Source organism: Alligator mississippiensis, chromosome 14, assembly GCF_030867095.1.
Source record: "Alligator mississippiensis isolate rAllMis1 chromosome 14, rAllMis1, whole genome shotgun sequence".
Classification (NCBI taxonomy): Eukaryota; Metazoa; Chordata; order Crocodylia; family Alligatoridae; genus Alligator; species Alligator mississippiensis.
In genome coordinates this window covers 19,183,039-19,198,263 of record NC_081837.1, presented here as the reverse complement: position 1 = coordinate 19,198,263, position 15,225 = coordinate 19,183,039, and the positions used below count along the sequence as shown (strand labels likewise).

Sequence of the window (15,225 nt, the reverse complement as noted above, 5' to 3'; positions counted from 1 at the left end):
CGCTTACAACTCACGTGATCATATAGTGAAATTAGCATGAAAAGCGGCTATAATATTACTTCATTATTTCTTTGCTGTTATCAGGATGGGAATTATGGGGGAGATAGGGTTAGTTCACAAACCTCCTTCTTGCACCTGGAAATCTACTTTGTACATACTTTTTTTTTTTTTTTTTCTACCTTCAAGGCCGCGGTGAGCGAAGCATTTGCAGAAGAGTTACAAAGAACAAACACTTGCCCTTATCTGTTCTACTGTACCGAGCCAGCAATTCTACACAAAGCGGTTATGTCATCTTATAACTAAAATAATCAAAGTTTAAGGCATATATTTTTTCTGATTCCACATTATGGAACAGAGAAAATCCCACACAATTTACTGATTCGTTTTGATGCACTGGCTGGGGGAGTAGTTAGTTGATTGCACATTTTCACAATGATTACACACAATTCATACAACACAGTTTTATTTTAGAATTCTTTGCTACGCATGTAACACTGCTTAGCTTTAAGAAATACCACAGACATTAAGAACACAATAATTACATATATCAGAAACAATGCTCCGAATGTACTTCCTTCCCAAACAATGCTATAAGAATAGTGTGGAATAAGAAAAAATATATGCCTTAAACTTTGATTATTTTAGTTATAAGATGACATAACCGCTTTGTGGAGAATTGCTGGCTCTGTACAGTAGAACAGATAAGAGAAAGTGTTTGTTCTTTGTAACTCCTCTGCAACTGCTTCGCTCACCGCGGCCTTAAAGACAGCAAAAAAGTATGTACAAATCTGATTTCCAGGTGCAAGAAGGAGGTTTGTGAACTAACCTCGCCTCCCCCATAAGTTCCCATCCTGATTATAGCAAAGAAATAATGAAGTAATATTATAGCTGCTTTTCATGCTAATTTCACTATATGATCATGTGAGTTGTAAGCAACTGTTAAAAAGTATATAAGCCTCCTGATTTTGCTCTTGGGGGGGGACCCCTTCCAAGTGCTTGGGAAATCCATGTCACTTTGGAATCCCCCCTACAGCTGTAGTTTCTTTTGAATAAAAGCTTCTGCTGACCTGACCCAAAAGTATGCTGCGTGTTTCCACGACAATAGTATTACAAAAACAACTACAATTACAATTAAAAGTTAAATTTGAATCAATACTATTATTTTCATAATATACTTACAATCCTAGAATTCCAAGAAGCCAAATACCTAAATATGCTTTCATTCCTCAGTAGTACAATTTAATGGGTTGGCCTCAGTAGTACGGTTCAATGGGCTCACCTCAGCAGTACGGTTCAATGGGCTGGCCTGAATACTGATAGGACTAAGTCCCCTTCTTTCAGTCCCTTTCAGGCGCTCTGCAGCTTCAGCGTGAACTAAGAGATTCGTGTTCACGGAGAGGGTGGTTCAGGTGATCAGTCTGATCTGGCCTACACTTGCGATTCTTCCTTCGTTGTTCTGCAAGTATAGTCACCTCTAATTTGGGAGAGTAAGTTACAGTTTTTATTGAGTGAGTTGCCATCCTGGGCCAATCCTACCCAAACCTGTCATCACTCCCAAATTTGGGCTCGGATCTTACTTTACAGATTCTTTGCTTGGTAATTAGTTTCTTTTGTTGATCAATTTAATTACTTTGGGGAACTTCCATACCACTGCAAGTGACCTTTTCTTAACCAATCTTGTCAAAAGGCCCTAGGGTTTGATCTCTCGGAACTCGGGATATTTGCTTAAGGGTCATTGTTAGGTTCTCTTTGTTAAAAGCCTCTTAAAGATAAAATTCAAGAGTTAAGACTGAGCAAAGTCAGGAACTTCTGCACGTAGACCAAAACAATGATCTAGATAAGGAGATAAATCTTGTCTTCTTCCTGAAACTGGCTAATGGGCAACTATTACAAACATTCAAACTATTTCATTCAATATGACAGGTAGATAATGAAAGAAGTCTGCAAAGTCCTGCAAATCCAGCAGAACTTTCATTGCCCGTACCATCCACAGGCCTCGATCAAGTGGAACGCCAAAATGGCTTTTAAAAAAATTGGCCAAAATTTGTGCTGAGACTCACTTGAAATGGCCAGATGCACTTCCCATAGCCCTTATGAGATCTACTGTCAATCGAAACACCAAACTTAGCCCACATGAAATCCTGATGGGAAGACCCACGAGGCTCCCTGCCTCACCACCTGTTGCCTCCCACTTTTGCAATATACATTTACTTGATGATATTATTCTAGACTACTGTATGGCACTAATGAAGTGTGTTAAGGCTTTTCATTCACAGGTACAAGCAACTCTCCCCTAGGAACCAGATGAGCCGTGCCATTCCATCCTGCCTCCTGACTGGGTTCATGTAAAAGTCCATCAACGGAAGTCATCGGTGAAACCCTGCTAGAAAGGCCCATTCCAGGGACTCCTGACAACCAACAATGCAATAAAGTGTCAAGGACTCCAACCGTGGATCCATGCTTCACACACTAAGGAAACATCAGCCCTGTTAGACTTAGAGTCTCCTCCATATCAACCTCGTAATCAGCCTCCACAGACCGGTAGTGAGCCTAGCGCCTGCCAACAGGAGAGCTCAAGACCAGTAGTGAGCCAAGCGCCTACTGGTGAAGAAGATTTGCCACTACAGAGCGAAGGGGATGTACCACTACAGAATGAAGAAAGTGTACCCCAACGACACTACTATGCCCTTCGGGAAAGGAAAAAGGCCTCTTCATAGTTCCTGGTTCCCGAGGTGGGGTTGGTTAGTTGTGACTTGGGTACTTCTCAGTCTTTCCTTTTGGATCCTCTTATATGAACTTAAAGACTCAGCAGCTAAAAGAAACTTTGTAAATCAGACTAGACTTCAAAACAGGTCAAAAAGATCACTCCCACACTGGCATGCTCACCAAAATGCTTTTCTTCAACTGTCTTATCAATATGCAAAGGATTTAAATGTTTCTAAATGTTGGGTATGTCCCCACTTGCCTCCTAGTACAACGACAGGGGTGCCCATGATTGCTTTCTCCCTTAATTGGATGACTTTTGTGTTATGTATGTTAAAATAGTGAAAAGGTAAAAAGAAAGAAAAATTAGAAGTTAAAAGGCTCATGGCTATAAATATCTAATATGTAGGGCCAAAAAGGCCCAAAAGGGGGGAAAGTGGAAATAAGTTTAACCAGGCCTCTTACTTGACTAAGAAGAGAGAGAAAGAGAAGAAAAAAGGTGCTGACGCTGATGCTATGTGTTTTAAAATGTTCTAAGATAAGGAGAAACCTTCATGCCTTATTTTGTCTGTGTGCAGATGTTAACCTCCTCCTTTCCGCCGAACCAGAAGCTGACAACTGTTCCCAAAACATAGTGTTTTTTTCTAAATAAGTAAACGGCTTACGTGTGACAAACGAATGAGCAACATCTTTGTTTCTCCCCAGGTTGCTTTGTCTGAACCCTGCATCTTTTCTCACTGTCTAAAGTATAAATATGCTTGTAAATTCGTAGAGGTCAGAGTTCGAGAACTCTCCCTGTGATCACTAGTACAGTTTTAAATAAACCTAGATGGCTCTGCCAATTCTAATACAACCACAACGTGAAGTTTGATTTCTTCCACACCAGTTAAAGTAGCGCCCGATGAACATCCAAGTAGCTAAGAGGGAGCTGCCCGAGTAAAGGACGGGGATGTGGTATATGGGAGGTCCCTTGAAGGGGCCAGCAGTGGGATGACCCAGTCTCTCCCCATGATGCCCTGCAGGTGTGGTTTGTGCTGGTGGGTAGTTGTAGTTCTCCCTGCAAGCTGTGAGCTTGTGAGTTGCTGAATCCTGTTCCTAATAAAGATCAAGCTGTTTGCCACCCCCCCGGTCTCAGCCAAATGGTGACTCGTAGACAGACCCCAAAGGCATGGAGGTCTGAGTGCCTCATCCCTGGGACCCATGCCATAGAGCAAGCACTATCGTTGGGCCCATCCCTGGCACTTGGGCTCACGTGAGGAGCCCACAAGTGTCCTGTTGGCGATTCGGCTGTGCCACAACTATGAGCATGCCCGTCCCTGCTCCCCCTTCCCCATGTGGAGTAACAGAGCCCAGGGAGTGTCCCCCTGAGCTGCACAAGTTCCCCCCGTCCCCTTGCTGGTGGCGGGGGTGAGTGTGGGGCAAGAGGACCATCAGGAAAGTCCACTCCTAGTGACCGCACCGTGCTGGGGAGCTGAGCTGTATCTGAGCAGGGGCAAGAGGAATGGGAGCTATTTCTCTCCGACAGAAGCAGGGGTGGAGGGTTCGGAGGCCATTGTAACTCTGGATTTGCAGATGGGGCTGAGGCCGAGCTGGGCTCTGTGTTCCCAGCCCCACCCCACCGGGCAGTGATCAGAGGGGGCTACTGTTTAACCGGGACTCCCTGCACCAGGGCGGTCACTGCTGTGAACCTCCAGCCAGGGCGGTCACTGCTTGGGCCACATGGACAAGGACAGACAATGCGCCCAAAGAGTGCAGGGGCTCAGGTCATCTGGGGCGGGAGCACCCCCAGGCCAGGCCAGGCCAGGCCAGAGGCGCCCACAGCCCCCGCACTCAGCACCTTGCCCGGGTGGGAGGGAGACCCCTGGTTGCCATGGCAAAAGAGCTGTTGTGTCCAGTGACATCACAATGGCCAGCCTCACTCTCAGGTACCGGCTCCTCCCAGTGCTCTACTGCCCTTCACCCGCGCCAATTGCCTTTCCTTGTCCTCGTGCCTCATCTCTGTTGGTTAGTTAGTTCCTTACTTTAGCAGTTTGTTGGGTAGTTTGTTAGTTCTTTAGGTAGTTTCTTAGTTCGTTAGCCAGTTAGATTGTTAGTTTGTTAGCTAATTAGTTTCTTAGTTCATTAGGTAGGTATTTTGTTAGTTGCTAGGTTGTTTGTTAGTTCGTTAGATAGTTCAATAGTTAGTTAGTTATTTCATTAGTTTGTTAGTTAGTTGTTTGTTTGTTTCTTAGTTGGATTAGTAGTTCCTTAGGCATTAGTTAGGTAGTTAGGTTTAGTCCATCCTCCTATCCGGGCGTCAGAGGCAAGCACCAGTTGCAGACATGAGTGACCTTTCTCACTCAGCCATGGGGGCGGCCCTGGGGACACGGCATGGGTCCGTCCCGGGGACTTTTGGGAGATGTGAGAAGCTGTGAGCGGGCCTGAGGTTGGCCAAGGGCCCAGCACTCGGCCCTGTGCATCATCCCTGCTCTCAGCAGTCCGGCACCTCTTTCCCTCCTTCAGCTCAGGCTGTGTTTCTTTGCAGATGCTCCGGCGGGAGAAGCTGCCCCCCGTGTGCCTGCGCACCAGCAACCTGGGTGAGACCTGGGCATGTGCCCCACCATGAGAACAAGAAGGGCTGGGCAGCACGAGAGTCCACAGGGTTGTGTGGCTTCCCCTCCCGGCAGGGTTCGGCTAGCAGGCTAAGCCCATGCTGTCCAAGGTGCAATCTGGACAGCCCCTGCCCTGTGCCACCCCCACCAAACTGTCACCCCCTGCTCTTCACCAGCAAGTTCCCTGGGGAAGGGGAACAGGACTGGCCCCCATGGGCTCCTCACGCTGGGCCAGGTCCTGGCCCTGCAGCCCCTGCCCATGCCCCAGCCCTGGGAGCCTTCCTCCTTTCAATGGCCCTGCTGCCATTCTCCCTTGCAAGGTGGCACTCATACAGGCTCTGGGATCCCCATCCTAAAAGTGGTGCTCAGTGCCACCCAGCCTGACGCTCAGCTCTCATGTCCTCTCAGCACCAGATGCCAGCCTGGGCGCAGACGGGTGGGCCAAAAGAAAACTGTCCCCCATTAAGGGGTCCCCATCTGTCCCCTCCGTTGCACAAGTACACGAGAGGAGGGACCCTGCACCCGGTGAGTTCGGGACTGGCGTGAGCGGTGGAGGGACTTGCGTGGTTGCATGGGGAGGGGACAAGTTCCTGCTCCCCGGACGGACTCCCACCCGACCCCTGTGAAGGAAGGCCCTGCCCATGTGGCATGCAGGACTCCTGGCAGGTGCCCCCACGCATTGTGCCCTGGAGGGGCTGGTCGCCCTGCGCCCTGCAGCAGTGTGGGCCCAGCTGACGGGCGGCCCCTTGTCTCCCCGCAGGGCCCATCCCTGCTTCTGCGCGAGTCTCTCTTTGGGGAAGGGCTGTTTTGTGGGATGGCGCCGTCAGTCTCCCTGAGCCCACAAATGTGCTTTGTCCCCACAGTGCTCGGCAAAGGGAAGAGCAGCTCCTGGTGAGTTGTGGGGTGGGGCAAGTCCAGCAGCAGTGTGGGGCAGGTGAGGGAGCAGGCTGAGGCCGAGCTTGGCGGTGGAGGTGCCTCTGTTGGGTGCCCGATATGCTCGGTGCAGCCGTGGGCATGGTCTGATGGGCTGGGGTGATTGTGGTGCAGACTCAAGTGGAGGAGCTGGAACAGGAGAATCGCGCCCTGGTGCTGGCCCTCCAGGCACACAGGGAGCAGGGCCAGGCTCTGGAGGACAGCCCCACAGAGGTGAGTTGCTCTGCATGCCCCTGCCCAGGGAGACGGGGAGTGTGTGTGCGCCTGCGTGTGCCCAGGGCAAGGCTGTGTCCTGCTGTGCCAGGCCCTGCACTCGAGGGGCTGGGTGCTGCCCCGGGTCTATGTGGGGAGGGCATGTGTGTGTGTGGTGCTGGGCATTACGTGAGCCTTGTGGGTGTCACACTGTGGGACCGGTGTGGTGACAGGTCTGGGTCTGTGCTGCATGGACCTCCCCTACTTCGTGGCTGGCTATCCCCTCCCTCATACTCCGCCAGGTTGCCAGCACTGAGCCAGGGGCTTGCATTTTGTTGTCACTGCCACCGTTTTTTCATTTGCAACAGCCTCCCATGGAGGGGGTCGCGGAGGAGTGCCTGCCCATTACCGTGGAGGCCAGCACCCAGGCAGAGGGCCCCTGCCACAAGCACGCCGGTACCCAGACCAGGGCCATCTGCCTAGCCCCTGCGGGCTGCCAGGGGGAACCCCTGGCCAGGACAGCGGTGAGCACACAGAGGCTGGCCGCTGTCCAAAAGGACTGGGGCACAGGGAGAGGTTTGATGCTTTTTATACTGCTAGTGTGTGGGGGTGCTGGGGGTGTCACGTGCAGCGTTCCCGCTGCAGGGCAGGCTGGCGGGCTGGGAGCAGGGGTCTTTGCAGGTCAGGGAGTTCTTCCGTCAAAGGGCCTGTTGGGTTTGAATTCAGTCCATGATCCATCTCTGACCAGTTGCTTCTTGTGCAATCAGGCGGAAACGCCCCTCCCAGGGGGTTGATGCTGGGACGCAGACAAGTGCTCCCCCCACTGTGGAAGCCAGCACCCAGGCAGAGGGCCCCCAAAATCAGGACGCCTCCACACAGACAAGGGCCCTCTGCCTGGTAGACGTGGCCTGTGACCCCCTGCCCCCCTTCCTAGATTTTGGGGGTTTTTTCTAAAGAAATGTTTCATGCTCCAAGCCAAAGCAGCCAGCTCTGTGAGTCAGTGCAGAACCATAAGTGGCTCTACAGCTGGCAAACATGATGCTTTCTCTAGCGTTAGGTTGTGAGCGTGGGATCAGTGAGGGGTGCTGAAGGAGGGCTGGAGCCAGGAGGCCATTCCTGGTCCTGGGAAAGGTCTCGCAGTTTGGGAGAAGGACGGTGTGGGGGCAGGAGCCCAGGAAGGGAAGAGGTGACTGAAAGGGTATGACTAGTGTGTCTTCAGTAAGTGCCTTGCCCGCAAGTCCCTCCAGCGTCCTGGGTGTCTAGGTGGGGCAAGGCTGGGACAGGGGCGCTGCAGGCCTGGGCTCTCTGTGCTGGGAGCCATCCCTGTTGTGTATGTCCAGACGGCAGCCAGGAACCAGACCTAGGCGCAGGCAGCACAGAGGGAGGAAGGGAGGTGGGTCTGGCAGGACACCCAGGGCCGGTCCCTGGTACAAAGGCAGCAATGGAGAGAGGGGAGGCCTGGGCATGGGGTGGTGGGAGTGGCCGGTGCCTGGGGGCTTGGGGTGAATGGGAGGTGACCAGTGTTTCTGCCTCCCACCTGCAGGGCTGACACTGTGGCAAAGGGGAGGAGGAAAAGGTCGGGGGCAGCAAGGAGGTGAGTTTCCCCCCTGCACCCCAACCAGACCCAGGCCTGAGGGGCTGCCCCTCCACCAGCCCGCATCATCATCGGGTGTCACCCGCCTCCAGGCCGCTCAGGATGACCCGTGCCATCTCTTTGCCAGGGCCCTAGTGCCCTGCATGGACCAGCTATCTCCTGGGTTGGCCCCTCATTGCCCACCTCTGGGCCTCAGGACCCTGTTGCCAGGGGTTCATCCTGGGAATCAGAGATTCTGGCCCAGGCCAGGCCCGCTGGGACAGAAAGCCCCACTGAGCCATGTGTGAGAGCCACATCCTGCTCCCTGCTGGGGAGACGCTCCCTTACCCCGTGGTTGTTCCCGGGGGTGAGCTGAAGGACTCCACACTGAGCGTTCCCTGACTCTGCCCTTCTCCCGCAGGTTCCAGCTCGCCTGGATACTCCCATGCTGCTTCACCCTGAGAAGGTGAATCCCTGCACTCCTCCCCTCCCCTTCCACCTCTGTCGTCCCCTCCCTTCATCCTCCCATTCCCGATCTGCCGGGATGGGTCCACAGGATGACAGCATTGGTGCCTCTGCCTGTCTGAGCATGTAAGTGGCTTCTCACTCCTTGGAGTTTTCTGAAGCCTCTCCTCTTGTGTCCTTGCCTTGGGCCCATGCATCCAACAGAGGAGCTTGGTAGTCCTTATGTTGAGATTGCCCCCTCACTCTCATGTAACCTTGTCACAGGCCCCCGCCCGACTCACCTCCGCACTGCCACTCAGGAAGCCCGGCGACATTCAAACATCCATTTTCACGACGAACAGTGGAGCCTTGCCCACTGGCCAAGGGCTTGGCTGCAACGGGTGAAAAGTGGGCTTGCAGATGGAGGCACCCCCGGGAGCTTCTACTGGGACACTGTCAACTTGTTAGATGCTCTCCTCCCAGCAAGGAGGGATCTGGTGGTTTTCCCCAAGGCCAGCATGCCCAGGGAAGCAGTTCACACCCATCTGGCTTCTGCAGCATCGTTGCCTTACTTGGCTGGCCAGTATGAGCCATTTAACTTCCATTACCTGTTGAGCTGTGCAGTTGAACATAAAAGGCAGAAGCAGAATGCTTGGGGTCTCAAGTCTCACCAGACACCTAAGAGAGAAGAAAAGACAAGATCGTCATGCCGATGTGTCACCAGGGGTAATGACAAGACCCAGGTCAGTCTGAACCTTACTGCCGGCTAAACTTTTCTGTCTGGTAAAGGATCCAATTTTGTGTCTGGTAACGTACGTTTTATTCAGGGAGAAAGAGTTTGAAGCACCTTCATCCAACAGCACATGGGGCTTGTAGTTAATTAGCTAAGGCGGTGTGGGGGAGGAGGTCTGGCTGACTGAATGAATGCGCGTGTGTGCATATTTAGAAATATGAGCCACTGACCAGGTCTGAGAATACGGTTGGGTTCAGCCGCCCCAATTCTGCCTGACAGGGCAGTTTGGAAAGCAAGGGGGCCCAACTGGAACCTCGTGACCCAGTGGACAGGGCTTCCCAGTGATTTGGTCTTTTTCTCTCTGGCTATTGAATGAATGTGTGTGTGTATTTAGAAAAATGAGCCACTGACCAGGTCTGGGACTAAGGCTGGGTCTAGCCGCCCCGATTCTGCCTAAAAAGGTAGCGTCGAAAGCAAGGGGCCCAGCTGGAACCTCGTGACCCAGTGGACAGGGCGTCTGAGTGATTTTGTCTTTTCCGAACCCCTTGTCCCAGTAGCTTCTGCCGAGAGCAGGAGTGAAAGGATCCCTCTTGTGTTTCCCTCCCCATTTCCATTTTATGAGCCGGTGTCAGGTCAGAAGACTTTTGTCTGGGCGGTGAAAAACTGCGGGGCAAGGTACTGAGTGGCCCGGACATCCTAAATAAGCCTCTCCTTTGTCTCCCTGTGTGACTGAAAATGGGAACAAGTCAGTCTAAAAAAGTTCCCGTCCCCCCTAAGGGGACTCCGGCGTACTTCATGTGCACACACTATTCTCCCGAGGCTTGCAAGTACCTGGATAAGTGGAACTGGTATACTAGGGATGATCCCGTGAAGCATTTTCCACAGGAAGGAACACTTGATCGGGATAAAATAGTGCACTTAAGAGGGGCTTTAGATTCCTGTGGATCCAAGACACCACAAAACCAGTGGGACACGTACTTTTATTGGTATGATGAAATGTCCAAAAGGTGGACAGAATCTCAAACTAGAAGTCTAAAAGACTCTCAGGAAAAATTAAACCGCAGTTAAAAGCTGTTCGGGAGAAATTGGCTGCTCCCCCAAATTACACGCCGGCCACCGCTCCGATGTATCCAGCATTGCCCGGGGGCACCCCCACCACCAGAGCCAGCAGAGGATATCCTGGACCTTTGTTCGAACCCTGCTCTCCTGAGACTCCCACATCAAGAACAACCAGTTCAAAATCAGGCTGCAGCCCAGGTCGAAGAAGCCTTACCTCAACCACCGGATGTTCCATGTCACAACCTCAAAGCAGGAGATTGGGTCTACGTAAAGGTCTATCAACGGAAAAACGCACTTCAACCCAGATGGAAGGGACCTTTCCAGGTACTTCTGACCGCTAATTCTGCTGTTCGTTGCCAAGGTCACCAAACGTGGACTCACGCCTCACACTGCAAGAAGGTATCACCTCCATTGGACCCCGAAGCAGCTGAATTCCAACCAAGGTTGGGACCTTTCCCTGAGGCCAAGGACAAAGACCCTCAGGACCTCACTCAGGCAAGTGAGGAGCATCAGGGTGCAAGTGCTAGTAACCTCTCCCCTGAACCCAACACCTCAGCCCAGCCAGATTCATCAGTTGAAGAGCAAAGATATCATCTCCGGCCTTGAAGAAAGTAAATGCTCCCACTCGGAAGATCACCACCTTGATTAAGACCAGGAGGCGACGTTCTCAGTCCTTTAGGTAACCTGAGCCCAGAAGACGGAGAAAGACTTTGGCTGCCATCCTGGTTTTGGCTGCTAGTGTTTTTTCTCTTACTGGTGCTGGTTATGTTTGTTGTTGAAATTCTTTGTCCCTCCTGTCTCTAAAAATGGCACTGATATCCTGATACATCACACCTGGGTATCTTAGTATCACCCAAGTAGGGTGGGAGAAAAATTTGTACTTGCAGATCTCCCTTACGGTGGCTCAAGCTGGAAATAAAAGTGACTGCTGGATATGCTCTCACAGCTCAGCGCGCCTACACCAATGAATCCCAAAGATCGGAGTGCCAATATCCCTCCAGCAATGGGGAAAAATAAACGGCGGCTTCGTTAGACACTACTCGTTAGCTGCCCATCAGTCCGCTCCTAAGGAATGGAGGGCCGCCCCTGCTAACTGGATAATCTCCCCAAGAGTAGAGGCGTCTTTCTGTTACAGATCCAACAACACCGGAGCTTATAATAAAGCCACACCTGTAGGACACTACCCTCATTGCCTAACTACTCTAGATTATAGCCCTAATAGCACCAGTGGAATCCTGTTGGGTAAAGTACCCCCTCTCAGTTGTACAGGATTCATGGTCTACAACTTTTCTAAGGAACCTCATGTTGCTCTCATTGCAAACAGTTCGGAATTTGACATTCACTCCAATTTTACTTCTTGTAATATATCTCGGTCCAGCAGGATAGCAGCCGAACGTGGTCCGCCCTATAGGATGCATATCAATTGAAAGTGCCGGGTATGGCACAACACCTGTCCAGATTTGAGTACCCTTTCTGCCCCGGGCCTTTACTGGCTCTGCGGAAACTGGGCTCATAAAATCTTGCCCTGGAATTGAGTGGGGGCATGCACTTGTGGATTTGTTATCCCTGGTTTCGAAATGCATAGTGCAATATATCTGGAACAAGTAAAAAATTTCAACCATCACATGAAAAGGTCGGTTAACCCCTTAGCTACCAGAAACACAGGGTTCCATCAATTTCTGAGAACCTTCATACCGTGGCTTGGAGTAAGAGAATTGAAACTAGCCATAATTAACATTTCAGCCACAATTGAAGCTATGGGAAATGCCACTGCGGATGCAATTCAGGCTCTGCAAGAAGAGATCTCCCAGATCTCACAAGTAACTATACAACACCACATAGCCTTAGGTTACTTATTAGTATCCCAGGGAGGAGTATGTGCCTTAGTAAACTCCACCTGTTGTGTCTATGTCAATCAGGACATGCGAATAGAAACCGACATTCGTAAAATTCGAAATCAGTTAAGGGTCCTACATCAAGCGGCCTCAAAAAATACTGACTGGGGTCTAGAAGTAATGTGGTCTTGGCTAATCTCCTGGCTCCCAGATTTTGGGGCCCTTGGCAAGAAAATCCTGTATGGAATATTGTTTGTCTTGATAGTGCTGACAATGTTTTATGTCTTAGTGCAAGTGATCCTCTGCTGCGTGAAAGCCAGCAGGAGAAGCTTGAGCGAGGCAAGAAAACCCATGGCAGAGTCTAGAATAATGGTGTTACAGAAGTGTGAGCAAATTGAAAGAAAACATGAAAGGCTGCATGATGAAATAGAGGGGCTCATGAGAATGGAAGTTTAAGGCTAAAGTGAGACTAAATAGTCTCAAAGTGGGGTCTGGAATCAGAAAAAAATAAATGCCTTAAACTTTGATCATTTGAGTTAGAAGATGACATAACCGCTTTGTGGAGAATTGCTGGCTCTGTACAGTAGAACAGATAAGGGCAAGTGTTTGTTCTTTGTAACTTCTCTGCAACTGCTTCACTCACCGCGGTCTTGAAGATAGCAGAAAGTATGTACAACTCTGATTTCCAGGTGCAAGAAGGAGGTTTGTGAACTAACCTCGCCTCCCCCATAAGTTCCCATCCTGATTACAGCAAAGAAGTAATGAAGTAATATTATAGCCGCGTTCCATGCTAATTTCACTATATGATCACGTGAGTTGTAAGCAACTGTTAAAAAGTATATAAGCCTCCTGATTTTGCTCTTGGGGGGGACCCCTTCCAAGTGCTTGGGAAATCCATGTCACTTTGGAATCCCCCCTATAGCTGTAGTTTCTTTTGAATAAAAGCTTCTGCTGACCTGACCCAAAAGTATGCTGCGTGTGTTTCCACGACACAGTGGTATCCTAGCAGAGAAGTACAGAGTGGTGAGGATGCTGCACAAGCAGGGCAGTGCAGGACTCCAACTCCTGTCATGGCCCGGTCAGATTTGAATAATTCTCAGACTCTGCTGAATCCCTATCGTCAACTCTCTCAGGCGGGACACGTGAAGTAGACGAGGAGAAGACTAGCCCCAAAGGCTGCTGGATTGATTCTGGTTTGATCCGTTCCATTACATCCATCCGTACGGCCACAGACTGATGTCAACAAAAGAAGTAACCAAAGCAGAGGTTCAATCTCAAGTGTTTGAAAAACCCTGCTAAGAGACATCCCCCCCAGCAGCGCCTCCGAGAGAATCGTGCCAACTGCCCTGATGCGCTTGACACTAGTGATAGTGGATACGTTATGTTGCAAATAATGTATCGCAATAGTTATATCATATCCCATGAAGTCATCAAAAAATTACTGGATGCACTCGTGATTGGCTTGCTGAGTTTTAGGTCCTTTTTAAGTGACCACCTTTCCTGTGAGTTTTGCAACCTTCTGACTCTTAAACAATATGAGTTAGTGACCATGGACCCCTTCAAAACCAGGAAGCTGTTTATGTATCACCTGCCAGGAAAAGGGAAAACAACTGTGACCCTGAAGATCATTGAGAAGTTAGGGAATGTGTTTCTGTGAGAAATGGAGGAAATTCTCTACATTTGTGAGAATCAGCCCCTGAGAGAATTGGTGATGTAAGCATTACAGATGTCCCTCCAAACTTATTTAGATACTTTATCTCCTCAATTCTGAGTTTTTATTCTCCATTTAGCATGAAAAAAAGCCCCTTGTCTTGGAACCAAGTATGAGGGTTGTGGGGGGCCAAGTGACTGCTGCAGCTTGGGCACACAAACTGGATCCACCCTGTACACTGATCCTACCCCAACTGTCCAACCACATGGGGCTAAAAGGTTGGACATGACTTATCTAACCCATTTTTGTCCTTAAGTTACTCTCATCCACAAGGTCTCTGGCCAACAACCAAGTGCCTCGACATTTAATAGAGAAGGTTTGTCTCTGCAGCCAGAGATGAAGGTGTCTCTACAGGGATTTATGGCTCAAATGCCTCTTTCAAGCTGTCACACGACATTGTTGTCTGAATTGTATGAATGTAATTAAAGAAATAAAATTAGTTACAGTGCACAGCAGTGGCTGTCTCTCTCTTCATCAGAGGTCACTGAACTGAGCTCCCGCTGCTGGGCTTATACAGTACATGCTGCTGAGAACTGCAGCCAAGGACTAGCATGCCTGTTCCACTGATGTGAACTTCAGGTGCATGAACTGCTGCTCAAACAGCACAGAGATCAAATAAGTTGAGCACATCTGATCTCTGTGAATAGCAATGCTAGGGAGGGTTAGATTTGTTTTTACTTCATCAGCTTGTGAAACACCACAAGTCGGGCTCTGTATTTAATGTCTGTTTTAGCAAGACTGCTACAATGAATGGAGAAGCTGACAAATAAGGATTTGTTGCATCGGGGCTCGTCCAGCTGTACAAACAGCCTCCCACTCCTCCAAAGCTGCTGGCTGATGGTAGAGGCCTGACTCACAGTGCTGAAGGCTAAATGTGCTACTGTATTCAGTGATCTGTTCTCTTACTGAATGGCAGCCACAGATTTAAGACCCGCTGCACCTATTATTCAGTTGCATAATAAATTTTCCCCCTTCTGATTCGGTCATGACAGCTTATGCCCAGCTTGCCCTCCCCAGGCAAGAGGCAGAATGAATTTATTCATTCTCTGGTGCCTGACCCTTTTAATATTAGAATACTACCTTGTGAGTGCCTGTGGTGAAGGGCAGGACTATGTGGAGTAGCAGAGTGCTTCCTCTTGGCCTAACTGCAATTAAGATGTCACCGATACTTAAAGCAAGACATGCTCTGGAGAATACACAAATAGGATGGTGCAGGCTATAAAGATGGAGCTTGTAATGAAATTCAATTGAGTTGGGAACAAGAGGGCACCATGAAAGCCCTTTAGAAGGGGAACTGGTGTATTTTATAATGCTCTCGGACACCTTAGGAACTGACAGGGCTCTTCAATCCTCCACCCCTGCTTCCCAGTGAGAGAAAGCAGGAAATAGTCCTATCGATCTACAATGGGAATCTAAGTTGTGTGGTAGCATTCTTTACTAAAGGAAGAACC

General features: G+C 50.0%; 1 pseudogene; it reads right to left on the bottom strand.

The window, feature by feature from the left end:
- Positions 1-446: 446 nt before the first annotated feature.
- LOC132244897 (AP-2 complex subunit beta-like) overlaps positions 447-15,225 on the bottom strand; it is an 81,291-nt pseudogene continuing 66,512 nt past the window's right edge.